The sequence below is a fragment of the Malaclemys terrapin genome, chromosome 16, assembly GCF_027887155.1.
Source record: "Malaclemys terrapin pileata isolate rMalTer1 chromosome 16, rMalTer1.hap1, whole genome shotgun sequence".
In the NCBI taxonomy this organism is placed as follows: domain Eukaryota; kingdom Metazoa; phylum Chordata; order Testudines; family Emydidae; genus Malaclemys; species Malaclemys terrapin.
The window spans coordinates 31437865-31465710 of NC_071520.1; the positions used below are offsets into that span (position 1 = coordinate 31437865).

Genomic DNA, 27846 nt, shown 5'->3' on the forward strand with positions numbered 1-27846 from the left:
GTACATGTACCCCTGGTTGAGAACCACTGGTCCACATGGACCCGGCTGACATGCACTAACAGTTCCTTAATGCACTTCGATCTAATCTGTTTCAAAGAGGACTAGATCAAAGTGCATTAACGCACTGTTACTGTGCATCAGCAGGGTCCACAACAGTTAGTGCACAGCAGGCTAGTGGGGGGCAGATTCACACCCCAACTTGCCATGAACTAATCGTTTGTGTAGTAGACAAGCCCCAGGACTGCAGCCAAGGTGGGTATATAGACAGTGCTGTTCACACATCTACTGTTCTTGGAAACCTTGCTTATTACAGATTCTATGCAAATCAAGAGAAAATCCCTCCAGAGAGGATATTCCAGCTAGAGAAATCGCACCTAAGGGACTCACATTTGGGTTTCCATAAACTGACCTAAGACCTGCTCTGATTCCAACTGTTTGAATGTAGGGCGCATGCTGGCTGACAAAGAAACAGAATAAGAGGGCCTGGGGCTGAGCAGGGCTGAGATGCGGAGAGAACGATCTGCATGTCCAGTCCCAAGTCACATGACAAGGGTTCAGGCCCCATCACCTGAGAAGGGTCAGTGTTCAGACTCCAGTAGCCCAGAGCCCAGCACTAGAATAGCAGATGGGGCTCCAGGACCAGGCTGGGACTCTTCAGCGGAGGCCTGCCCCACACCTGCCCAAGCTAACCCAGTCATTCATTTGCATGAGCACCAAAAATTAGCGGCAGAGATCTGGGACTCGGGAGTGGAACCTACAGTTTTCATGGGCTGTAATTCAACTCTCACCTCCACGGTTAGTGAAATGGTAGATCTGGGGCGGGAGCTGCAGCCTGTCTCTGAAAGGCCCACGGAGCTCCAAGGAGCAGCTTTCTGCAGGGGAAGGTGAACAGGTGCACTGCAGACATTCTTCCAGGAACTCCCACAGCCACCACTGAGCAAAGGCCTGCAGGTTAAAGGGAGCTGCACGATAAGGAGAGGGAACCGGAAAAAAATAAAGGGGACAAACATCCATTTACAAAGTTGAAAACTGTTAGAATCCATGAGGCTGAATCTACAGACGTCATAACCGTGATTCAACAGCAATGCAGCTCTTCTGGGACCCTAGAGGTGGAGGATGTAGTGAAGACAGGACCGCCAGTAGAAATAGCTATCACCACATCAAGATCTCTCATGCCCTGTCACCCATTGTTGCTATGACCAGTGAGAATTACAGTTCTCAAAGTCACTAGCGTGTGCAGTGCAGAGGGAATCTTCAGGGAATGTCACTGTCAAACAAATCCCTACCGAGCATGTGCAAATTGTGGTTACTCGGAGGCTCAGAACTTGGCTGACCTTTGGGCAAATTTTTATAGAGATGGCACCATGGTGACTCCCCCTGCCAAATTTCAAGTCCCTCCTCTGTAGCATGGAAGTGCTAGATCTTCTCAAAATAAAATTTAAAACAAAATCTTACAGCCATTCTGTTATTTTTAATATGGACAAGACAGTGTATTTTTCTCTAACCTTGTTCGCTGGAAAGGCTGAACCATTTTAACTGAAACATCCCAAATAATTCAGACTGTGAAGTCACCCAGCATTGAAAATTTCAGTCTGAATGGTTATAGTTTGACAAAGTTACAAGCAACTGAAAACAGGGTCTTAGAATGGAAAGTGTCAGATAACCTTAAGTATAAGCACTGCTACCTGCACTCCCTATAAGAATATAAGAACTACCATCCTGGGTCAGACCAATGGTCCAACTAACCCAGTATCCAGTCTCTGACAGTGGTCCATACCAGAGCTTCAGGTACAGCATACAGAACAGGGCAACTGGAGATAGCCACCCGGCTTCTCCTCCCAGCTTCTGGCAGTCAGAGGCTTAGGGTGACACTGACCTTGAGGTTGCATCCCTGACCATCTTGGCTAACCTATCCTTCATGAACTCATCTAGTTCTTTCTGAATCCAGTTATACTTAGGCCATTACAACATCCCAGGGCAATGAGTTCCACAGGTTAACTGTGTGGTGTTTGAAAAATTACTTCCCCTTGTTTGTATTCAACCTGGTGCCTATTAATTTCATCTGGTTTTTGTATGGTCGGAAAAGAAAGTATCATTTTAGTGTTTGTAAACCACTTTGAAAATGACAAGCACTAGATAAGTTAGAGAGAAAAGGTGGGGTGGGGGCGATATCTTTTATTGGACCAACTTCTGTTGGCGAGAGAGACAAGCTTGCGAGTTCACAGTTTCTCAGACCTGAAGAAGAGCTCGAAAGCTGCTCTGGGAACTGATATGGCTACACCACCACTGTGTACATAGAGAAGTTATTGTTTGTTTCTGAAGGGCAGTACTACCACTAAAACATATTTAACTCAAATCTTTGAAATAAGCATAGTTTAGCACTGTTCGAGGGGGTCTCAGATGCTGGGAAATTCATTAAGGGCTATCTGCATGCAGCATAGAGGAAACTAGTCTATGCCCCATGGAGCTCTCAATCTATTGTTTCAATCCCAGGGCGCCCACACACAATACACAAGTGCAAGGTCTAATCTTGTACTACTGCAGATAGGTTTGTTCCCCCCGCCCCCTCGTGTTTTGGTGGATTAACCGTATAACGCTTGTTTCAAGAGACCTGAATGAAGAAATAGAAGTGGTTTTTGTAACAAGGAAGAGCAGAAGAGAGCAAAGGTGAGCGAGAAAAGGGACAAAAGGATGTTACGAGGGAGGGAGCAGAGTGGATTAAAGGTGGGGAGGTGGAGTGGGAGACACAAGAGGCAGTGAGTAGAAACGCATGTTTTGTTCTCAAATCTCTGTGCTGATTTCAATGGGCCATCTGAGTCCAGCCACACACTTCAACAGGGGATTTGAAAAGGAGCAAGACTTCACAAAGGGCCCCTGCATATGCTGCATACAAAATGCAGGGAGCCCGGCACAGGAGTGCAGAACTAGCAATGCCCTCACCTCACCACTCTGGGCACAGGAGCGCTTGCTGTGCTGATGCCCTCTTACCCTGTCTATTCTTGAAAGCAGGGGTTGAGAAAATGCTGACGCAGCCCTATGTCTGCAACTGACTGTGGGGCATCCACGGACAGCAGTGAAATTGTTCGTAGACGCGCACCCTTGTCTAGTCAATGGCAGGCCTGGGACCTTGGTTTTGAGACTGGACAGTCCCTTCTCCATACCCATGGAGAGGTTAGCTCTGAATTCTCCACTGCCCAACAGCTAATGACCATGAGCACGTTTGCTGCCTACCCCCGACAAATACTGCAACTAGCTACGTTTTCACTTTCTTACAGACTTCCAGAGAGAGGCACAAAGATTTTCATTCTGATTTAACTGAGCCCAGAGACTGTAAGGATGCCGCTCACTGACACAAGGCTGCTTTCATACACACAGAATCAAGCTGCAAAGAGGAAAGCCCACGAAGTTCAAATAGTCCAGAAAGAAAATTACTTTCAGGCCATCACCTTGAACAAAAAGTCACAGTCCCCGGAATGTTTGGTGCCACTCGTACTACATGTAATACCTGAGTCTCCTCAGGGAGTTAGATGCACAAACATGGGATCTGGCCACCTATCTGTATTATTCGCCTTCAAAAGCCCCCTCTTAAGTTGACAAAGCATTTCTATTTTCCCAGATTGTCTTCTTTGCACCTTCAACAGTATTTGTGGCTAGTCAGTCTCACTGGTTTGTGCATGGACAGTTCCTCTCTGTGTACATCTTTCACACCTCAGACTGGAGAGAAAAATAGGATTGTAAAGCCATAAAAATCATCAGAGGGCTGAAGGGCCTGTTTAGCCCTCGCAAAATCCTAACTTTAAAATTAACCAGATTTCAGCTGACAATATCTATTTACGGCTCTGATTTTGTCTTTTTTCCTTTAAAGCGTCACAAAGATGTCCTAGCCAAATTCCAATTCAAGTAATTCCATTCCAGCTACCTAAACCGCTCCCTTTAACTTCCATTAAATGAGGTATTCCTCTTCAGTTCTTGTCCTAAACTGCATAGCAACACTATCCAGCAATCAAACCAATGCAGAGTGATAATCCAGAGGTGGCTGCAATTCAGGGATGTTGGAGCCACACATTCCTATCCTGCAAATGCTCTGCACACAGGCAGATGGGTCCCTGTTCATAGCCAGCTGCAGGATTGGGTCCACAATCCGTGAAGTGCTCTGGACCACTTCAGGCCAGAAGGCGCTACACAATGCAATAACCTCAGTATATTTCTTGTGTTCTATTTCCCTTTGGTCGTATTCATGCTTCAGCTGCTTTTCAATATTAACTTTACACTTGAAACAGTCTTGCATCTTGCTGCTTATGCAGGGCATTGGTTCACAACTGCAGAGGCTCCAGAGATTTTAGATTTTAGGACTGTTTCTCTGTGGAACACTGATCTGAAACCTCAAGCACAATCTTTGACATTGGGACATATGGAGGGGCTTACCTCAATTTTTAAATACTTTGCAAGAACAGGTTTGATGGCTTTGATCTCTGGATTACAGAAGAGTGAGCGCAGGTTTCAAATACTTGAATCTGTTGCTAAGAAATAGTGAGAGGTAAAACCCAGAGCCAAGAAGAATGTTCACAGATGAGTACTCTTACAGCATTATCCAAGCTCCCAAGGGTCTGGTCAGGGACGCATGAACAAAGCCAGGCTGCTGTAACAGGCTTTAAATTAAATCAACAAAGATTTGACAGACATTTTATAGCACAAGCGTACTGTTTGTTTATTGCCTCAGGGCTGCTGTGATTAGAAAACATTTTATTATCCTGCTCAATGCTAAAATGTTTTTGAAATAATAAAAACCCCACCAATTTGCAGCATCTTCCATTCTATTTTCTCCTGATCCAAGTGAAGACAGTGGCACTAGTTCAGAGTATGGCTCCAGCATGTTGATTTCCACTTGCCCTCCACCATGCCGACTGTAAGCATGCTCTTCTTTCAAACCAGGTTATTAATTTTACAGTACCTACAGTTAAAAAAGCCCACGGGAGACCCGCTGTTGGAGCAGCAGACCCAAACTGCTGGCATCAGCTGTCATACCCCACTCTGCTGAAATAAACCAAACACTGCATTTGTGTAAGATGTCCTTTAACTCTCCCCCGCCCTTTTCTTCTTTTAAAGGTGCTTCATCACCTTGCAGTTATCACTGCCCCGGCATCTCTCAGGCAACATCACCTGACTAGCACTGCTAGATGTGGCACCTAACCAGCAGTTTGATTTAATTGGTTTCTTGCAGAAACACTGGTCACAGCCACTGGGGTCTCTTCCTTTTTGAAATGCTCCCAGAAGAACCAGCTCGGCCTCACATTGGGCGCTGGATGCTTTCTCCATAGTGAGAAGCAGGACATACAGCTAAGTTTGGTTTTTAGTTTATTTTAAGCTGTCTCTGTACATCTCAGGATGGTCCCAGCAGACAGACACATCCACCAGTGCATTTGGGAACTAGATATTCAATAATGCAGGACACTCAGCAGACAGCAGCACTGAGCAGTCACCATCGTGCCCAGTTTCCCACCTTGCTACACCCACTTTGTAACCCCACTCAGAATGCATCTGCTGCAGCACTGGAGATGCTGACACTGTAGCACCTTCACATCTGCCAGTACCCTGCGATTCACCAGAGGGGACACGGCTGTTCACACCGCCCGCGGGGAATGCCAGAAAGTACCACGGACACCACACATGCTCAGCTACCAGGGGAGGCATGCTACGGGAATGGTTACGAATACCCAGCCTCAGAGCAGAACGTTGCCTTCCCCACTGAGGCAAAGGTGCATCGGTCCCTCAAACATTTCCTTTCCCAGCTTCTGGTGGATGGGGAGCATCCACAGACTCTTAAAAACGTCAATCCAACTGCTTCGGGGATTCCAGCATTTAGTCTATGGACAGGATCCAAGGAGCAAACCTCCTGGAGCAGGAAATTCGGGGAGACTGTCTCAACTTGATGCATGCCAACATGAGTGACCTCCCAGCACAGTTACAGAAATCGTGTGCCCAAGACAAAGGCCTGGTCTACTCTAACCCCCCAATTTGAACTAAGGGACGCAACTTCAGCTATGTGAATAACGGAGCTGAAGTCGACGTACCTTAGTTCGAACTTACCGCGGTCCAGACGCGGCAGGCAGGCTCCCCCGTCGACTCCGCGTACTCCTCGCGCCGAGCAGGATTACCAGAGTCGACGGGGAGCACTTCTGGGTTCAATATATCGCGTCCAGACAAGACGCGATAAAGCGAACCCAGAAGTTCGATTGCCTGCCGCCGAACCAGCGCGGTAAGTATAGACCAGCCCAAAGGGAAATTTCCCCACCCATCCTGAGCCCTGCCAGCTCCCCGGGAATACTTCCAGGGCCTTGCCCTCCAAGCGAGTGAGGCGGCAGCAATTTGGGTAGGGTTTTTTTTTCGAGACATTCCCCATCCCTTGCAGCACTGAGTAAGATTTCAACATGCCAAACTCAAGTTCGTCATATTCCCTTTCAACGCAAATTCACTCACTGACCCAGTAATCCCCTAGACAGGTCTAGCAACCAACCTGAGGAATGGACCGCTGTCGGGGGAGGGGGAGAGGTGACAATCTTACACCCAGAACTCTAGAAAGATCATCTCTCATGCAAAGAAAGGTTGCAGGAGGCACAGACACCTTATGAGAAGGAGTTCGAAGTCAGAAGAGAAAGAAAATACGAAAGGAACTCTTCCCTACAGATGGAACCTATTGGGGGAAAAAACCAGTAGCCGACATGGACAGAATCAGAATAACCTGCAAGGAAACTCTCTTTATAAAACCACCGGCATGTCAAAACAGCCCAGCCCCCTGGAGTTAAAGGCTTTGCGGGTTAGTTACCCGGAGCGTTGGACCACTCACCGCCCTGTCCATCCCCAACGCACACACAGCTCCAATGGTGGTGACAACTTAGGCTTGGCGAACACTTAAAAGTTAGGTCGACATAGAAAAATGCCTCTGACTGATTAATGTAGCTCGTGGACCTAGTTCCCAGCGCACATGCAGCTGGGTCTACGTAGCTAATTTTCTTCGAGGAGGTGGTATTCCCTCCCGTCAGCACAGTCTGCGTCTAGGAGCCTGTGCCAGCATGCTTAGGTTGGCATAGTACCCTAGTACATACCAGCAGAAGTAGTATTTCTGCCTGGGCAGGATACCAGCTCCCCAGTGGATGGCAGCTATGCTGACAGAAGGACTCTCTTGTCAACATAGCTGAGCCTACACTGGGGCTTTAGAAGGCACAATGGTGTTTTTCTCACACCCCTGACCAGCGTCAGCAGGACAATATAAATGTTAAGTGCAAACCAGGCCCCATACAATGTTTCAAGTGCTCCTGTGATTCCCACGGTGAGTCTGTGCACGGGAACTGAGGAAGCCCTGGCTGGGATGATTTAGTTGGGGTTGGTCCTGCTTTGAGCAGGGGGTTGGACTAGATGACCTCCGGAGGTCTCTTCCAACCCTAATCTATGAATGAGTCTCCTGGAGCCGGAATTAAAAGCTGCAAGAAGAGTGACTGATCTGTGCAGCAGCCAGTGGGGACACGACCGTGAATCATGCCTCTCCAGATGTGCTCCTGGTATCCTGCCTACCAGCTGCAGGACTCCAGCTCAGTTAATTGCCAAGCAAAATTCTCTGAGGATAAAATCTTATCTGCCAAATGCAACAATATCCAATTTTGCACTTGCTAGAAAAGCTCCCATTTTGGCATGTGGATTGCTAGTGTACTCTAGCTGTTCTGTAAAGTGCTATGCTGGGCTAAGCAGGATTACCGATCAGAAACAGGGCCCCTTACAAACAGAAATGCCTGAGTTACAGGAGCTACGCACTGAGGTTGCACCATTTCATCCTCTGAGAGAATGGCTGCTGCTCTGAATCCCTTGTGGAATTTGCAGCTTTTCAGGTTCACTGTATTTTAGTGAAGCTGCAGCTCATGTGTTTTACCATGTGATGAATACAGCGAGACTACAGCACAGCGTGCAGTCTGCAGGACTCAGCGGTTGGGCCACATCACCCATACACTATCACACCACTGAGCCGCAAATCTGTTAGCTGAGGACTACCTACTCTGCTGCATTTGGGTTACATAGTCAAGCCCAGTTCTCCAAGTGGGCTGGGGGGACTAGCTCCAAAAATCAGAATTTTGCAAAAAATGGAACTCTGATTTTAAAGAGAAATTCAGGACTTTCAGTCAACCCAGGTTTCAAATAACCAGGACTTACCAGTGCTCCCTTTTCTTCTATTTTAAAACAGTTAGACTTTTTGAAATAACAATTACAAAATAGAACATTAATACATGAGACTAAACCTGACACCACCTCCTGGAACACACCCATCGAAGGGCAGGGAGAACATGCCCATTTTATCCTGCAGCAGCTGCATGCCACACATCCAAATACCACGTTCTCTCTCCACACTCCTGTGTTCAGCTAACCACTGTCTTGGTGTGTCGCCATGTCATAGCACAGCACGCTGTCACAGCACCCCTGCGGGATAGAGAGCAGAGCCTGCAGCCACTAACACAAACAGGCACAAATCTACTGCAGGTGGCCCTTGCTTCATTCTGCCCCTCGGCCCAGGAGAATGCTGTGTACCCCCTTCCTTCAGATCTGTGAGTCCTGCACCTTCCTGTGTGGTATCTGGTGTGACGGGACAAGATGGGGCTGGGACTGGACAACAGGGGATGGATCACTCAAATTGCCCTGTTCTGTTCATTCCCTCTGAAGCATCAGGCATGGCTACTATCGGAAGACAGGCTACTGGGCTGGATGGACCACTGATCTGACCCAATGTGGCCGTTCTTATGTAACATGGTAATTCCTACATTGTCCTCAGCCCTGTTACTCCCATTTTTCCCATCAGGTTTTAAATTCTATCTGCTCAGGCAACCTGAGCTCAAGGGAAATGCAGGAGTTCACATGTGCACGTTAGACTCCGACAGCTGCAATGACCGCATTTGAAAAAAAGCAAGGCCCGTTTACACTACTGGCACTACAGAGGCAATAAGAAATATATGGAGATATCCCATCTCCTAGAGCTGGAAGGGACCCTGAAAGGTCATCGAGTCCAGCCCCCTGCCTTCACTAGCAGGACCAAGTACTGATTTTGCCCCCGATCCCTAAATGGCCCCCTCAAGGATTGAACTCACAACCCTGGGTTTAGCAGGCCAATGCTCAAACCACTGAGCTATCCCTCCCCCCATAGCACAGCCATGGAGCTTAGCCAGGCCACTGTAACTCCATAGCACAGAGACCGTGATGCTGGCAGACCAGGTGCCAGCTCAGGCCTCACTGAACACTGACTCCAGTCTGGCTCGCCTGTGCGTTAGCATCGTTAAACATAGATATTAGATGTTACGTTGATAGGGGTGTGTTTAGACTTTATAAAATGCTTGTAGAATGCTGCATATATTGATCTCATTTATAACCTCTGTCGCCCATGGGTATCAAGTTATACTGAGTGTTTGCATTGTAAACCTCTGTAATTGTGTAACTCACCAAACATGATAAGAAGCATTAATTAAGATAAAGTGCTCAAGAGGGCCCACTAACTGGCAGATAAGGCATTGTGTAGCATCAAAGGAAAGAGGCCCTGTTGATTGCATTCCTAACTCCCTCCAGGAAGGGGAGATCTACCATGAGCTCATCCCATCAGTTTTGGACTCGGGGGGCAGAGGGGATAAAAATTCCTGACAATAAGACTGGGTCTCCTTTCATGCTGTCTGGACTCTGAGGGTCAAAGATTCCTAAACATAAGCAAAGAGACCCCCATGCAGCTTGTAATGGGTTAGCCCTGAAAAGACATTCAGTGCTGACAGATTAGTGCATTTCTGCCACCCTTCGGAAGTCATTTGTACATAGATGTTGCCCGCTTTAACCTGTAAATAACACAGATTCCTTTTTCCTAGTTAATAAATCTTTCATTGGTTTATTACAGGACTGGCTACCAGCATTGTCTTTGGTGAGAGCGCTGAGGTACACATTGATCTGGGTAAATGACTGCTCTCTCGGGACTGGGAACAACCTGAATATTTTGCCATTTTTGGTGTAAGTGACCGTTTATCGCTAAGTCCAGCTTGTCTGGGTGGCAAGAGAGATGCAGTGCCCAAGGGGACTGTCTGTGACTCCATGGTGACATAGGCGCCGACTTCTTCTGGCGCCAGAGGGTGCTCGACCTCCCTCTGCCCCCAGCCCCGACTCCACCTCTGCCCCGCCTCCTCCCCTGAGCGCCCCACGTTCCCGCTCCTCCCCCCTCCCTCCTGGAGCTTACTACAGCTGTTTGGCGGCAGCAAGCGCTGGGAGGAAGGCGGAGGAGTGGGGACGCACCACGCTCAGGGAAGGAGGCGGAGGAGGAGGTGAGGCAGGTGCTTGGCTGCCGGTGGGTGCAGAGCACCCACTCATTTTTCCCTGTGGGTGCTCCAGCCCTGGAGCACCCATGGAGTCAGCACCTATGCCTGGTTACAGTAATCCAGGAACTCACATTTGTAGTTTGGTGAAATTTAATTGTAGAAAAAAAAAAACCCAGTTTGGGATGTTTTCCCTGAAGTAGGCACTGCCCCGGCCATGAACCACTCCAGGCAGCGTGACACAGACTACATCGAGGGACGGGGTTTGGCTTTGCTATAGAAACTCCACTTCCTGGCAAATTCTTCCTTAGGTCAGCATAGTTACAGTGCTTGGGGTGTGGATTTTTCACCCCCTTGAGCACCAGAGCGATCTCCATCTTAATTTGAAGTGTAGGCCAGGTCTAAGGTTTGGGGAAACTGTTTCCTTCTATTTTGATCTGCAGTTTGTTTAAAGTGTTAACGAGCCTCTGCTCTGTGAGGGGGAAGCTGCTCAAACTCCCCTCCAAGTTGAGTTTTCAGGCTACACAGGGTTTAACAGATGTTTCCACATACCATTGCTTTTCCATTCCCTGCCTTTACCTCCCCTTGGATTACTCAGTCTGCTCCAATTAATCTCCCCAGAAAGACAGAATTTGCACTTCATCCAGCTCTCCTGCAGAGCTCACTCTGTCTTCAGCCTGGTCTACATTTAAAAATTAGACTAACCTAGCGGCATTGCTCACAGCTGTGAAAAATTTCATGTTCTAAGCACTGTAGTTAGGTTACCTAATGACCAGTATAGACCAGGCTAGATGGACGGAAGGATTCTTCCACTGACCTAGCCAAAGGTGGATTAACTACAATGACCCCCCAAAAAACTCTTCAGTCACTACAGGAAGTGTCTACACATAGCCACAACACCACAGATGTGCCGCTGTCGCATACACATGCCTTTCGTCTGCACCCATTATCTGCTTTCCTAGCAGTTGAACACCAGCCTGACAGAAGTGGCACAAGAACAATTATTTCTGGGATGGGAATTACTTCTCGACTATTAAGTCCTGCTGAACCTTTAACTATGTTAAGACTTTACCCACGCTGCCAAAACAATGCATTCAAGTGCAGTCAGCTGTATGAGAAATACAAACCAATATGGAAGCTTCAGATTAACAGTTCTAAGAGTTATGCTTCTAGGATTAGCAAGTGCTGAACACATAGCTACCGAGAAAGGTGAAGAGAGACAGCATGCTAGGAACACGTTCACCTCATAACACTCAGCTGGAGCATTCACTCCTTGCAGTTCTGTTGCTGCCCTGGAAGAGGAGATGGAGGCAGGAGTCATTTAAGAAAAGAACTAAGGCCTTGGCTACCCTCGCGGATTCACAGCGCTGTGAAGTACGAGTGTAGCTCTCGCAGCGCTGTAAGTACTCCACCTCTCCGAGGGGAATAGCTCGCAGCGCTGCGAGCGAGCGTGCAACGCTGTATGTACTCCACCTCTCCGAGGGGAATAGCTCGCAGTGCTGCGAGCGAGCGTGCAGCGCTGTATGTACTCCACCTCTCCGAGGGGAATAGCTCGCAGTGCTGCGAGTGAGCGTGCAGCGCTGTATGTACTCCACCTCTCCGAGGGGAATAGCTCGCAGTGCTGCGAGCGAGCGTGCAGCGCTGTATGTACTCCACCTCTCCGAGGGGAATAGCTCGCAGCGCTGTATGTACTCCACCTCTCCGAGGGGAATAGCTCGCAGTGCTGCGAGCGAGCGTGCAGTGCTGCAGGCGCTGATTACACTGACGCTTTACAGCGCTGCACTCGCGGGGGGTGTTTTTTCACACCCCTGAGCACAGCAAGTGCAGCGCTGTGAATTGCCAGTGTAGCCAAGGCCTAAGAGCCCAATTTCATTCTATTTTAATTCTGTGTAATTACTGGCGATTTCACAGCTATATGATTAAGAATAGCCAATAATGAAGGAGAATACTGACCACAGCACAGAGAAATACAAGACACAAAAAGTCAACTTCAAGGTCTCAGATCGTATCTTCACGGTGCTCAACGATCTGGGCCCAGGATACCTAAACGAGCTGAAAACTCTAGGATAAGGACCATGGTTGACAACTTTTGTTCCTCTGGCCCCAGAGTAAAGCTTCTTGGGGCAGGACACAGCACTTTCTCAGGGGCCGCCAAGACTGGAATGAACTCCTCCAGCAATTAAAGACCATCACAAACCTAACAACTTCTGCTCCTAGTGCAAGGTCCATTGTTTCAGCCGGGCTTCACTAACACACACACTGCAGCATAGGCATTAAAAATAACCCCCCAAATCCTACCAAAATAGAACACTCCACTGCACACACAATCCTCTCCATCAGACCCAGCAAACCACACATGACAGATGTTCACCACAACACTTCATGTCTGACTGGAAGGTGCTGAGATACTATATTGACGAAGGCATGATAAGAACCAACAGACCAGAACAAGAGCATCTCCGAGACGGACAAGTAACTCTGGCAGGAAACCTGTTGACTTGTTTAATTACACTCCCTAATGAGAACACACCAAGCCAGGGCAGGCTGAAATTGACAGCGTGTGGATGAAGTTGGGGCAGACGCTAGGGCGCCAAAGAAACATGGAATTAATCAATAGTAAATTGACCTTGGTCGGACCATTTTGAGAACAACTTGACTATATTTAAGGGTCTGGATTTGGGCTCTCTGTTTAGGGAACTGACAAACAGGTATACACAGTAATAAAGATCAAAACTTTTTCCTACTTGATAGTTTCCTCCCCCTCCAATAAATACATCAGCTTTTCAAGCTTCTTGATTCTCTGAATGGAAACTGCCCAACAAATAATGAAGAAAGATGCTGACCGAAATAAAAGTCTCAGACTCTTCTGTTTCTATGGTTCCCATATTAAGCACTTAATCACAAGCCCAGTGCATGGAAAATAATTTATACCCAGTAACGACAGGGTGAGGGGAAAAAGATATAACTACTCAAGAGTAAAGCAGGGTAAACCAATCTCCCCCACTAAAATTCTTCTTTCCTGCCCCCCTAAAAAACTCAGCAGAGAGAAATGAAGGAGTAGTGACCCAAGTACGAGTAAGTACTAGACACATGCTGCAGTCCATTCGTGCACTACGCTGTCTGGAAAGGTCCGTCAGGTTGAACAGCAAGTGTTGTGCATGTGTAGAGCCGAATACATCAAAAATCCTCTGTGGTGCAAACGGAACCTAGGATGAAGGCGGAGCCTGATCCAACAACGTATGTGTCACTAAAAAACAAATGACTGGAAGTACGGGAAACACCCATCACACACAGCTCTGGCTGCTGGAACCAGCCTCACTTGAGTCATCTTTACATGCAGCATTAAGGGTCTTCACATTTACTAGCAATTTTTGTTTTTATAAATCCTACCTTACCCCCAAAAACCTCACCACATTCCCCACACGGCTGGAAGGCTAAAGTTTGTCTTGTGCATCTGCGTGGGGCAAAGGGCGTGCTAGATCAAACCATTTAATTTCTGCCAAAAGCTTTTTCAAATCCACATTCCAAGGGTTCAGAACCAGCTCTCTCATTTGTACACGCAGGAGTTGGCAGTTGCAAATGACCAGGGAGGAGTATAAAAATATTGCTCAGGCGTGCAGGAGTGAAATCAGGAAGGCCAAATCACACTTGGAGTTGCAGTTAGCAAGAGATGTTAAGAGTAACAAGAAGGGTTTCTTCAGGTATGTTAGCAACAAGAAGAAAATCAAGGAAAGTGTGGGCCCCTTACTGAATGAGGGAGGCAACCTAGTGACCGAGGATGTGGAAAAAGCTAATGTGCTCAATGATTTTTTTGCCTCTGTCTTCACGCACAAGGTCAGCTCCCAGATTGCTGCACTGGGCAGTACAGCATGGGGAGAAGGTGGCCAAACCTCTGTGGAGAAAGAAGTGGTTCGGGACTATTTAGAAAAACTGGACGTGCACAAGTCCATGGGGCCGGATGCGCTGCATCCGAGGGTGCTAAAGGAGTTGGCGGGTGAGATTGCAGAGCCATTAGCCATTATTTTTGAAAACTCATGGCGATCGGGGGAGGTCCCAGATGACTGGAAAAAGGCTAATGTAGTGCCCATCTTTAAAAAAGGGAAGAAGGAGGATCCGGGGAACTACAGGCCAGTCAGCCTCACCTCAGTCCCTGGAAAAATCATGGAGCAGGTCCTCAAGGAATCAATTATGAAACATTTAGAGGAGAGGAAAGTGATCAGGAACAGTCAGCATGGATTCACGAAGGGGAAGTCGTGCCTGACTAACCTAATTGCCTTCTATGATGAGATAACTGGCTCTGTGGATGAGGGGAAAGCAGTGGATGTGTTATTTCTTGACTTTAGCAAAGCTTTTGATACTGTCTCCCACAGTATTCTTGCCACCAAGTTAAAGAAGTATGGGCTGGATGAATGGACTGTAAGGTGGATAGAAAGCTGGCTAGATCGTCGGGCTCAACGGGTAGTGATCAATGGCTCCATGTCTAGTTGGCAGCCGGTTTCAAGTGGAGTGCCCCAAGGGTCGGTCCTGGGGCCGGTTTTGTTTAATATCTTTATTAATGATCTGGAGGATGGTGTGGACTGCACTCTCAGCAAGTTTGCAGATGACACTAAACTAGGAGGCGTGGTAGATACACTAGAGGGTAGGGATCGGATACAGAGGGACCTAGACAAATTAGAGGATTGGGCAGAAAAAAACCTGATGAGGTTCAACAAGGACAAGTGCAGAGTCCTGCACTTAGGACGGAAGAATCCCATGCACTGCTACAGACTAGGGACCGAATGGCTAGGTAGCAGTTCTGCTGAAAAGGATCTAGGGGTCACAGTGGACGAGAAGCTGGATATGAGTCAACAGTGTGCTCTTGTTGCCAAGAAGGCTAACGGCATTTTGGGCTGTATAAGTAGGGGCATTGCCAGCAGATCGAGGAACGTGATCGTTCCCCTTTATTCGACATTGGTGAGGCCTCATCTGGAATACTGTGTCCAGTTTTGGTCCCCACACTACAAGAAGGATGTGGAAAAATTGGAAAGAGTCCAGCGGAGGGCAACAAAAATGATTAGGGGTCTGGAGCACATGACTTATGAGGAGAGGCTGAGAGAACTGGGATTGTTTAGTCTCCAGAAGAGAAGAATGAGGGGGGATTTGATAGCAGCCTTCAACTACCTGAAGGGGGGTTCCAAAGAGGATGGAGCTCGGCTGTTCTCAGTGGTGGCAGATGACAGAACAAGGAGCAATGGTCTCAAGCTGCAGTGGGGGAGGTCCAGGTTGGATATCAGGAAAAACTATTTCACTAGGAGGGTGGTGAAACACTGGAATGCGTTACCTAGGGAGGTGGTGGAGTCTCCTTCCTTGGAGGTTTTTAAGGCCCGGCTTGACAAAGCCCTGGCTGGGATGATTTAGCTGGGAATTGGTCCTGCTTTGAGCAGGGGGTTGGACTAGATGACCTCTTGAGGTCCCTTCCAACTCTGATATTCTATGATTCTATGATTCTAAGGGCTGTTTTTGTACCAGAAAATCCAAAGACACAAATTTAAATGAAAAACAAGAAAATCTTTTATTTCCCAAGGCAGCAAACTGCAACCGCTCAAAGACCCCTTTGTCAGTTACTGGTACAGCCTGGGACTGCAGTTCTGCTAATGCACCTAACCCTATTAACATCCAGTGTCAGGGGCGCTCTGTTACCGAGGGTGTCGGACACTGAACGAGAGGGAAAAACAAGGCAATGACAGTTGTGGTCATTAAAACAATCCTGACATTTTTTGTAAGTATTGGGGTGTAAACCCCTCAAATCCATGGACTGCAGAGCCTTGGACAAAGGTAAGCATCTCACACAGCAAGCCAGTGGCAGAGCCAGGAATAAAAGGTCCTGGCAAATTGCAGTTTGGGAATTCTGCCTCCCTAAGACTTCCTCCTCCTTGTGTGTGCAAACGTTTATTCTTCAGCGTCTGCCCCAAATTGCTGCAGTGCTGCTGGGTGCTATTAATCAGCACCTTAGAGGCAGCTGCATTGATGCGTACGAGAGTGGAAAGAACTGGCCTCTGCAGGACAGATTGTGAAGTTGGCTGAGCCCTTACGCTAGCGCTCGATTAAGCTTTGGTTACCTAGTAAAAGCTAATCGCCATCACGTTTTAGTGCTTTCGGAATCTCATGAACATCAGCGAGAACAGGATGAAGCGTCATTGTGGGGAGAGCCATCTGGCTCTTTCGCTGTGTCCTTTACCCCTGGAATCCAACGGGCGGGCATGGACCACCACCAGAAATGCACAGGCATGTGTCCGCACACCTGGCCTGATTTGCCAAGCTGCTGAACAGCTGAAAGAAGCTTCACTAGCAGGAGCTGTGGACGCTCAGCACCTCTGGGGGTAAAAAAAATAAAAATATCCGAGACCTTGTGTGTCCAATGAAATTTCAAGGCCCTTGTGGAAAAGGATCTTGTCCTCCTCCAAGCACTGTGCAGCACCAAGCACACTGCAAGTGTCCAGTGAGCAATAAGCGTTCAAATAACAATTGATCAAAATACTGCATTTGGATTTGTGAATGGAACAGATTAGCAAAGATGTGCTTGCTTCCAGGCCTTCCATTATTGTTCCATTCTGTTCAATTTTACTGAACTCTGAACTGAGTGACATTTAACATAACACCCACTGCCCTTCATTGAATGGAGTTTGTCGTTACAAACACAGTTTTAATGAGCTGTCAGTTACTCAGGCAAATGAAACAACGGTGGTTTGACACACCCACTGTTGGTTTTCTCAGAAGGCTATGAAATAACTATACTAAATTTTCATTAAACTGTCCTGATCTCTGCTTTGGCCATCTATGATCTCAGATCAAAACATCCCTAAATTCATTGAAAGGAACCCAAAACAGGACGTCGCCCTAGGGAGAAACATGAATAATTGCAGGGTGTTTAAACGTCCGACCTCCGGGCTCAGCTTTAGGAAATCTGCTGAAGAAGAGTCCTGATCGAGTTGGAATATCCAGAAGAAAAAAGCGATATTCCAGAACTGGGGGCTGCAACATTGTGCACAGACGACAGTCCCACATGGACACATCCCCTTCTAATCCAGTCGGGGGTTCTAAACCCTCAGGCACAAACTCCTCCGAGACAAGGCAATGTCAGCTTTCTGCTCCTCCAAGTGAAGAAAACAAAATTCAAACCAGAGAGCAGGGCCGGCGTTGGACTCGCTGGGGCCCAAGGCAGAAAGCCGAAGCCCGAGCCCCGCCGCACAGGGCTGAAGCCCCAGCCTGAGCAACACATCTTCCTGGGGCCCCGGGCAGTTGCCCTGCTTGCTAACCCCCTAACACCGGCCCTGGCTTTTAAGTTACTGGCTACGCAGGAAACCAGTTGTTGCGGCACAGGCGGGCCAAGGAATTTTTATAGCGTGTTGGGGGCCCCAGGAAGAAAAAGGCTGAGAACCCAGGTTTAGGTTTCACCCAGGAGCCATCAGCCGGATGTGCAGAACTGCTTCTTCTCCAGGCAGAGAGAAGGGGAGGAGTTAAGTTATGGATTCCACAGGGGCCCATCTTTATAATCCTACCCCTGCCATTTTTCCATTTACCAGAAAAACCAATAAGACAAGACACGCCCTAATCCAGTCAAACCCTTTCCTCCCATGCTCCTGGCACAGCTACATTCTCGCCAGCAGATCCATCTCCAGTGCCACGGAGGAACAGGAGCCCCAGAAAAATCCCAGCTCCTTCCGTCTCTGGGATTACAGTGTTGTTGTTATTGGTCTGTAACTCTCCTGGACCCAAATCTGAACCAAATTGCTGGCAATTATCTCCCCACTGAGAAATGTCTCAGTGCTACAACAACTTGTGGGTTCTCAGGTTTTGCTTTGAACTCACTTGGCCATGAGCACAACCTGGAAACCAGCTGCTTGTTCTTAGCACCCCAGGGCTAGGCACAAATGCTTAATGCAGCAGAAGGTTCTTTTGTTATCAGTCATTCATGCTGTAAGAGCCTGGGACAAGGAACAAGCGGATCAAAGGATACACACGGAGAAGGGAGACACTTCTACAAATCCAGGGCTAGGGAGACGTAGCCTCACCTCTGCGCTATTACCCCACGTTATCATACAACAAAACTCTGGTTGCTATAAACCACTCCACGTTATGTAAGCACAAGTTAGGGCTGGCACGGAAGTGCTAGAATTGGCAATCAAGATGAACTATGCTTCTTTTGGCTTCAGAGGAGGAGTCTCTCCAAACTGGTAGACAATTAAACAGAGGCAGGTGTTTAAAAGAAGCGCAGAGAACAATTCTGCAAGCTTTCCTGGAGCCAAAGCATGCCGAGCAGTGAATAGCGGGCTCCCTAGAAAGGTCCTGCATTGTAGGCAATTACCTACATTTCCAGGCTTATCACACCTAAAGTAAAAAATAAATAGGGACCGTGCACAAACAGACATTCTGTTAAGCCCTGAATGCTGACAATAAGCTTCCTAAAGGAATAATGGGCCCATCTGCAGATTCAGCTGTGCAGTGCCAAATAAAACTGCCTGCGGAGTACTTATTTTCTTTCTCTAAAAAACATTCTGGACATTTTTTGGATTTTCTAATGTTTCACGTAATCCTGCATCTACCTCCTAGAGGCTCAGCACGTCCGTAACAAGAAGCTATTCTAGTCTCAGCTACTCCTTAGGATACAACACCCAGTTCAATGCTTTAAACCGACCGTCAGGTGCAGCACGGGCAGCAGCAAGTCAAGCTACGCAACACCTTCCTCACCAGCGTATCTCAAGCCCTGTGCTGCGGGGACCACTGCCAGGAGTTCAATCTGGGCATCTCCCCCGAAATTGCCAGCAAAGGTGGCGACGGGGACAGCCGCTAGCACGAGGCGAACACCTGCTCACTCAGTAAGGCAGCGGCTGGGTCTGCAGCCTCATACCAAATTTACTCCGCAAATGGTTTATAGCATAAAACGATAATGGCAGAGGAAGAGACTCAGATGCAAGCAAGAGATATGTTCCAGGACCTGAAAGGAAACAGTGCGGCAGGAAGACAGCCCCCATCAGATAGTAATCAGTGTCTTTTGATGAACCTGGAGGTGGCGAAGCGCCACATCCTGTCCCCCAACCCATCCCTGCCCCCTTCATTACAATTATTGTCACTAAAGCTGCCTCGTGTGTTCAGTCTCGGCAAGCAGTTTTGGGGGGTTGTTTTCACCCCAGTACAGCTACCCACGGGTTCTTCAAGATGTTACAATCCCACTTTGCTGGAGGGAGGGAGAGGCAAAAAACGTACTGAAGCTGAGACACACAAAACAAACATAGGCAATGCTTAAAAGGAGGCGCGACCTCAAGCAAAGAGGAGCTCCGGTGCCCTGAGGTTCAAACTTCAGATTAGGAGCGCTCAGTGAAAACCAGCCCTAGTACCGCGTCTGCAGAACAAGGGCACGTGCTCTATTTTTACCCTTTCACAACTTCTCACATGGACCCTGCTGAACTTTAGTCTCCGGCCTGGGCCTGGCTCCTGCCAAAGGGATTTTTAAGAACTAAAAAAGCAATCAAGAGTTTCTGGATACGGAAAGAGTCTTGGGGAGGATGGTGCTGATGGAGCTCTGTGGACTCAGTCACAGCTGCAGAATCAGACAGCTACGCTGCCTTTCCGTGCCCTCAAACCAAGCCGGCGAGCGAGCTCTTAAAGAGAATCAATCCACTAGCTTAGACACTGAGGGGTCCCAAGGAAGCCGGGTCCTTGAGGAATCCAAACAGAAGAGGAGCAGAACTCAGCTCCCCCACCCTCTTCTCAACTCCATTTCCCTGGGGAATGCAGCAGTCGCACCTGGGGGGCTGGAGAACACGGAAGGGAACAAAGGAGCTGTCACAAGCTTGGGAGTTACCCCAGGCACTTCCCGAGAGTCCAGGACGTAAGTTGTTTGTGGAGCAAAGAGCACGTGCCCAGCTCTGTACAAAAAGCTGAAAAACACTGTCCCCACAGCACAAGTTCATTTTCAGCAGGGCTGCGTCCACAGCAGCGCCTGGCCTGACCCGGGGCCACCACCTCGTAAAGAACGGATGAGGCAGGAATAGCTTCCTCCATTCGTTAGAGAGAAGCAGGTGACCTTCCAAATGGGAGGAGGGCAATAACAACCACGGCTTTACAGAGCTGATCACTTCTCTCTGCTCTTGGATTAATCCTTGCTCCTTGGCAAAGACGGAGAGATGCACCAATGGGGCAATAGGCAGGAACTACGTTCCCCCGTCTGTTTGCCTCACCCATGCTCCAAAGGCTATCTGAGCTTTGCAATGCAGCAGAAGAGATGATTGAAGAAGCTGTCAGCCCAGAAATGGATAATAGCTCTTTCCACCCTTTACTATCAGTGTGGGAGAAATAACTAACAGTTACCAATTATGCAGGAGGGCTACTTGCTCTCCATGCTTTGGCCTCGAACAGACGTTTAAAAAAAAAAAAAAGTTTTGCAGACAATATAATGAAAGCTGCAGCCCATTTCTAATGCCCCCAGATCACCCCCTTGCAGTACTAGTCCACAGGACTATGTCACTAGCGCTAAAACCACCCAAAAAGATTCAGTGCCAAAGAGCAGTTACTGGCCGTTCATTTTATCAGATTCTTGCTCGCAATGGCATATAAAACCCCCAGAGTACGGGGGTAATGGCTGCAGCTTACCAGGCATCAGAAGTGTCATGGAGTAAAAATTCTAACCCATAATATTTAAATATTTTCTCTAAACAGTTCACTCATTGTCAGTATCGAGGCTGAGCGGATCATTCAGAACACCACATTTATTAACTGAACTTCACCTCCATTTACAAAACGTTCATGAGCAGAGTGTGAAATTCTCGTAAGTATTAGTTATCTGGGAAGTCGCTCCCAAATCTGTGTGGCACTTGGCTTCCTATATGAATGGGTCACAAGCAGTTTGTTGCAAATATTCAATACCTGAACTTCAGAACTTGGGCCACGCTGGTCACCTTCACAGGCGATACGGTTCTATTTCTGTTCCCTCGTGGGATGACAGATGTAGCTAGTCAGGAGAGTGCAAATTATATTCAAAAGATGCTAGTCAAAGCTGGCTTTTCATGGAACATTTGGTCTGGGCAAGATTTCATGTGAGTTAAGCTAGACTGCTGCATTAGTCATAAAAAAGTGACCACAAATTTGTTTTTGAATTTGGATGTTGTCAGGAAACTTCCTCAACTTTCCACTTGATTCTAGTCACCACTCTCGTGCGAAACCCCTTCTGACAAGTTTCAACCCTCTGTTGTGTGAAGGGGAGGGGTAAATCTAGGAAATGGCACTGAGTACCTGTGACCGGCTTAGAGTGGGGAAAAGAAGAGGGAACTCAAATTGTGAAGCAGCTTTTAGAGAATAGACAGGAAAATGAATACAGCAGCAGGGACTGTTGTGACAAAGTGCAGGCCCAAATGTCTGAATATCCCCAGGGACCAACAGGCAGTCAGCAGAGAAGAGAGCTGGGAATGTGCCCCAGGAGGCACAGAAGGGCTGTAATTCTGGCCACACGCACCAGGAATTTGAAGTTGTGGAGGGAATATATTGAATTTGTCTCTCACCTCCTTCCTACCCTGTATTGCAAGATGCTGCCCACACAGAGAGCGAGCAGCAGATGCAGGCAGAGTTTTAGTGAGAGGTTTAGGGAGGAAGTGGCTGGGGGTGGTGAAAGAGCTCCAAATAGGGGGGGGAAGCAGCATGTTCAGTGTTAAAAAGCCTCTCAGATGTTCACCGTTGAGTCATGCGAAGGCACAGCACACAAGCTGCCCTGTGTCAACAATCTGCGTGTGAAAGAGGGAAATAGAGACTACAGACCATTCCTCCACCGCAGGAGGAAAAAAGAAGCCCAAATATTTGAGAAGAGGCGTTGCACAGGAGCAACTCAGTATGGTCCATAGTCCTGCGTGAGCACAAACCCAGAGAAAGCTTCTTAAATTTGCACTAGGCGAGAGAGAGTTAGGGGATGTCCCACAGATCTGCCCGATCTAGTTGTTTAAGCCCGGGCCATCTTTGGCTGCTCTGCTCAGTACGCAGAGTACCATTTTTCCAGGTGTGGGTCTGTGGTCTGTACCTGCAGATTTAGGAGGAAAAAGATGGGCCAGGCACTTCCGCCAAGGTCAAATTTCTGTTGTCAAACTTCACCTCCCTGTCTCTCTTGAGCAGAGAGTTAGAACAGTCACTGTCAGAAGTTTTCACTGATACTCTGAAAAAAAGCAGCATGTGAAATAACCTGCCTCCAGCAAGGGAAAGGGAGTTACTCCTTCACCTTTTGGTAACTCAGAAACGAGCATCCTACCTTCACTGAACAGAAGTTTGAGGGTTACCGGCAGGTCATCAATTGCAAAACTAAACATCTTTCTACATAAAATCCTGAGTTATGCAAGACAGGTTTGGTTGGGCTACCACATCACACACGTTCTGGGAACCCTCCTACCCCACTACAGTTACGTGTGTTCACTGCCAAGTTCCAGAGAGCATGACACCTGAATGTATCATCTGCTAGAGCCAGCCAATCACCCCTTCCCATTTGCAGCAGCATCAGGCTATATTCATTAATTGGCTATGCTTGTTAGTTAACTAAACTATATAACAAAGGGCTGGTGCCCTTCAGACTCCGATTTGCCAGTCCGCAGCTATTAACATGCCTGCTTGTACAAAGCCACCAAGAAAGGAGGGAAGTGCCCACACAGACACATGTGTGAGGGTGGAGGGGGAGGGAATGGGAGAAGCAAACTGCAAGGCAGTGTTAATTAGAAAGTCAATATCCATCACAGGAGGGCAAATCACAAGGTGAATGCTTTACATCATTCTAACCCAAGAACAAAGAGACTTCCCCCAGCCTGAAGTGGAATAGGGCAATGCTGGTAGGCAGCAGAGTGAAAGGAGAGGGATTTGGAGGAATAACACCTCATGTTCTTAGCTCTCTTGCTCTACCAGCATCTGCACACTACAGTCCTAAGGTAAGAATTTCCAGCATCTCTACCGAGATTCTAATAGCCCCCACTTAGATCACAGATTGTAAAACATTCCAGAAATATCCCGCAAAAAGAACAGGAGTACTTGTGGCACCTTAGAGACTAACAAATTTATTAGAGCATAAACTTTCGTGGACTACTACGTGGATGCATCTGAAGAAGTGGGCTGTAGTCCACGAAAGCTTATGCTCTAATAAATTTGTTCGTCTCTAAGGTGCCACAAGTACTCCTGTTCTTTTTGTGGATACAGACTAACACGGCTGCTACTCTGAAACCTGTCAGAAATATACCGTCACTGGATTTCCAGCCAGGCTCTGGCAATCAGGTTCAAAGACTCACAAGGGGGTATCTGTCAATACGCCAGCCAAGGACATTAGGGAAGCAAAGACACCTGGTGTAAAGCTGAGATTTAAATGGGAGATTTAAATGGCTGAATCTACCTACTGTCTCCTGAGATGCTGGTCAGTTTCAGACAACTCCAGTCTCGCGTGCGGTGTCTTGTTCTAGGCAGAGGCGACCTGCTGCTCTTCAGAACAGGAAGCTTCAGTACAGAAGGAACACTGAAGGAAACCAAGCCAAAACACAGACTTAGGGGGAAAAGGAAAAGCTGAGGCTTTTTGGCACAGGTCTTACAGCTTCTCAGTTCCTGCCATATTAGAAGCATATCCCAAGAGGTGTGGGAGTTCCCCCGGCCTATGGAAGGGAGGCAGAGCTTTCTTTGCACTAGGGGCAGTCCTTCCTGAGATAAGTAAAGTTAAGAATGTTTGCAGGACTGGAGAGTACAGGGCTGGCTCTATATTACAATTTACACCAGTTTAATTTTTTTTTAAATATTTTAATTACACCAGAGCAAACCCTGTGTGGACACAGTGAAGTTAATTTAAACTTGGCTTATAACAATTTAGCTTAAAGTCAGTAAGGAATTTCAGTCTCTTTTGAGAAAGCAGAAGGCGGGGGAGGGAATGGCAGACTGTTGATTTCTGGTCGGAGACCTGGTGAACCAATATAGATCATCCTGTTTTAAAAAAATAAGTTAGTCATTTTCTGCTCATTTGCACATGCATCAGTCTGCAGCCTGACCCACAAAGAATGCATGAAGCTGGGGCTGCAAACTTAATTTGAGAAAGAGGCAACCACAACACCACTCTGCACTTTAAATACATTTACACCAAAAGATTGAGTGGTCTCCAGCCTTCTGTTCAAATCAGCATTTTGCACTGGAACACTGTTAGGGCTTCAAAGAGAAGCACATACACCCACGGTCTTTATTGTAATGAAACTGAAGGGAGTATTACGTAAGAGTCAGGTCAGACAACGGATAAAACACAGGTGCTTGTCTATACTACTGTATTCACTGTTGCTACCACCAGTTCTGGGTTATGGCTACCACGTTTGCTACTATACACACAGCCTATATGCTACTAGGAAGGCAGTAGAGAAACACCAGGCAATAGCCCAAAACTGAATTATGGGAAGTGTGTTGTCACATTTTGAGATTACATTACTCTTTTTTACATTACTCCTTCCTCTGCTCATTTTAGGCATCAGCCGTTAATAAAAGCAGCAAAGACAACACCGCTGCACACCGCAATTTGTCAGTCAGAAAAAATGCCAACATTATAATATGGATTTAAACCCTCAAAGCCAAAACCAAGTCAATTCACAATCAGGCTCTCCCCTTCATCCTCCCTCCCCGTGCCAAGATATTAAAACGCATGCATTATGTATGCTCTCCTGCTGTCTGAGAGCATGTAGACACTTCAGCCTGACCCGCCAGTGCCCTTGATTGTGTGCCCCTCAGACAAACCTGAACATAGCTGGCTTTGGGGAGGAGGGAGAGGGAAGGTGCCTCTGTTGCACTGGAGATTTAGGGGAACTGTGCAGCATTCTCCATTCCCAGCCCTTATTCTGGGTGTTGCTGATCTGCATGAACATGAACTGGGCGTGTTAACGCTGGGCCTTAACAGTGCCAGGGCTGCCCAGGAGTGACTGGCAGCCGGGGGGGGAACTGTTATCCCCACCCCCACATCTGCCCACACGCCAGCCCTGGAGCTGAGCAGGGGCTCTGGGCCTGGCCGTACCCCGAGCCCAGCCGCCTGCCGGGGTCCCTGCCAGGGCAGGGCATCAGAGGGGCAGCGCCAGCCGGTGACAGCATCTCCCCTGCGGCCAGGGCAGCCAGGTAGGCAGAGGGGCAGCCCTCCGGCAAGACCCAGAGCAGGACTGAAACTGACCTAGGAAGCACAGAGGGGAGGCGCATAGGGGCTCTACGCAGGGGGGGTCGCAGGAGAAGGAGCGGAGGGCAGGAGGCACATGGGGGCTCCAGGCAGCAGAGGGGGCGCGGGCAGGGGGCACACGGGGGCTCCACGCAGGGTTCGGGGAGGGGGCGCAGAGCAGGGGGGGCGCAGGGCTCCGTGCGGGGGGGGGGGGCAGGGACACACAGGGCTCCGGGGGGGGGGGGCGCAGGGAAGCGGGCGCACGGGGGCTCCACATGGGGGGGGCGCAGGGACGCGCAGGGCTCCGGGGGGGGCCGCAGGGCAGGGAGCGCACGGGGGCTCCGCGCAGCAGAGGGGGCGCAGAGGGGCGCAGGGTTGCGCGCGGGGGGGGGCGCAGGGCAGGGAGCGCACGGGGGCTCCGCGCAGCAGAGGGGGCGCAGGGACGCGCAGGGCTCCGCGCAGGGCGGAGGGCGCACGGGAGCTCCGCGCAGGGGAGGGGGCGGGGGGCGCAGGGCTCCGCGCAGGGGGGGCTCCCCCCCTCTCACTCACTCACTCACCAGCCCGGCAGCTCCCGCCGCCCGGAGCCTCCAGCCGCCGGCCCGGAGCAGCGCGAGACGCGGCGACGTCACACGCACGAGGGGCCGGGATCCCCGGGACAGCCGCCTCCCCCCGGCCGGGCCCGCAGGGGCGGGGGCTGCGCCCGGGGCCGTCGCCGTGTCTGGGTGCGCGCGCATCCGGGGGTACGCGTGCGGGGGGGGGCCGGTGGGTGCCCGCGTGCAGGCCCCCGAGAGTCTTGGGTGTGCGCGCACGTGTAGCTGTGTGCGCGCAGTGCATGTGGTGCACGTGCACCTATGTGTGTGCACCTGTAGATGTGTGTGCACGTGTGCACGCGTGTGTGTGTTTGTAGGCAGTGCATGATGTGAGGTGTGTGTATGTGTGTGCACGTGCAATACGTGTGCGTGCACACGCATGTAGCTGTGTGCATGCACGTTTGGTGCGTGTGTGTGTGTGTGTGTGAATGCATGTGTGGTGCGTGTATGCATGCTAATGGACGGCACACGCATGCACTGCTCTCAGCGGCTGTCTTGGCATGTGCTTGCGCCTGACGAAGCGGGTATTCACCCACGAAAGCTCATGTTCCAATACGTCTGTTAGTCTATAAGGTGCCACAGGACTCTGTCGCACGTTGGTTCTGTTCTCCCCCCCGTGCTGCCTTAGGGGATGGGGAAAGCACCTGCGGTGAGCACCCTGCAGCTAACCACACAGCCCGTCCGGCTCTCCTATCTGCCACAATCAAGTAGACCAGCAGGACCTGACTCTTATTATCGTCCGATGTTGTGGCCTTGCCACACAGCCCCCCGATGGAGGGGTGAACTCCAGCTGGAGAATACACAGCCCCACGGCTGGCACTGACCCAGCTCGGATGCTTAGCGATAGAGTGCTGCTGTGGTGGGTGAGCAGCAGGAAGGGGTAGCTACCCCAAGAATGTGCCTAGCATCTCAGACAGGATCATATTCAGGGCAGCTAGCCCCTCCGACCGCCCCCCCCGGTAGCTACGCCCATTATCTGTAACACACTGACTGTAGCTAGCACAGGGCTGTCTCCTCGAGCTGCTCGAAGTGCAGGCATTCCACAGACAGCGAGATCTCAGCATCCATGACGCTGCGTTGTGTAGTGCCCCAGATGCCTGACCAGGGCATTGAAACAACCAAAGAAGAGACTCTGGCTAGACCTACACTACCACGGACGTTGCTATAACTTACATCGCTCCGGGGGGGTGAATAAGCGACATAAGTTACACTGACCTATGTCCACACCACCTAGGTACCGCTGCTCAGAGGGGGTGGATTACTTAAACCAACGGGAGAGCGCTCTCCCATTGGCTTAGAGCGGCTACACTAGAGAACTTACAGCGATGCAGCTGCATCTGTCTAGTGTAGCCATAGCCTATGTCAGACAATCGTGGGTTGTATTCTATACTACGTTTCTCCTGGGGATGGACCTTGCGGAGCTGAATGGGTTGAGGTGTAATCAGTGAAGCTTATAGCCACGTGTCATTTAGTGGCGTTTTAGGCCTGGTCTACACTAGACAATTAGGTCAGTTTAACATAAAAACGACCTCAGTTATTGCCTTTGGTTGGTATCAAACCAGCTAGACAGCAACGGTTTAAATCTCACCTTTGGAACATACAATCAGAAGGGAGGAGGAATGACATCTGATAACTAAATCCCCTTGTCCAAGTGGCGGTTGCCAAAGGTACTGAGCGTATTGTACCACCGGTACTGTCCCTGCGGATTGTGTCTCTCCAGTGCATTTCATACACTGTAAGTGCAGCAATTTAACAAGTTTTCCTTTCCCCATCT

At 49.0% G+C, this 27846-nt stretch overlaps 1 protein-coding gene across 7 annotated transcripts in view; it reads right to left on the reverse strand.

Moving 5' to 3' along the window:
* TPST2 (tyrosylprotein sulfotransferase 2) overlaps positions 1-26189 on the reverse strand; it is a 43029-nt gene extending 16840 nt beyond the window's left edge. For 2 of the 7 annotated variants that reach the window (XR_008442525.1, XM_054006467.1), the window contains exons 1-3: positions 26040-26189; positions 23710-23829; positions 789-945 (exon numbers count right to left, since the gene is read on the reverse strand). The gene's annotated coding sequence lies outside the window, so the exon portion shown is untranslated. The remainder of the gene's footprint in view (positions 1-788; positions 946-23709; positions 23830-26039) is intronic. The other 5 variants (XM_054006468.1, XM_054006469.1, XM_054006471.1 and 2 more) reach the window with 5 other exon arrangements.
* Between the last annotated feature and the right edge of the window lie 1657 nt (positions 26190-27846).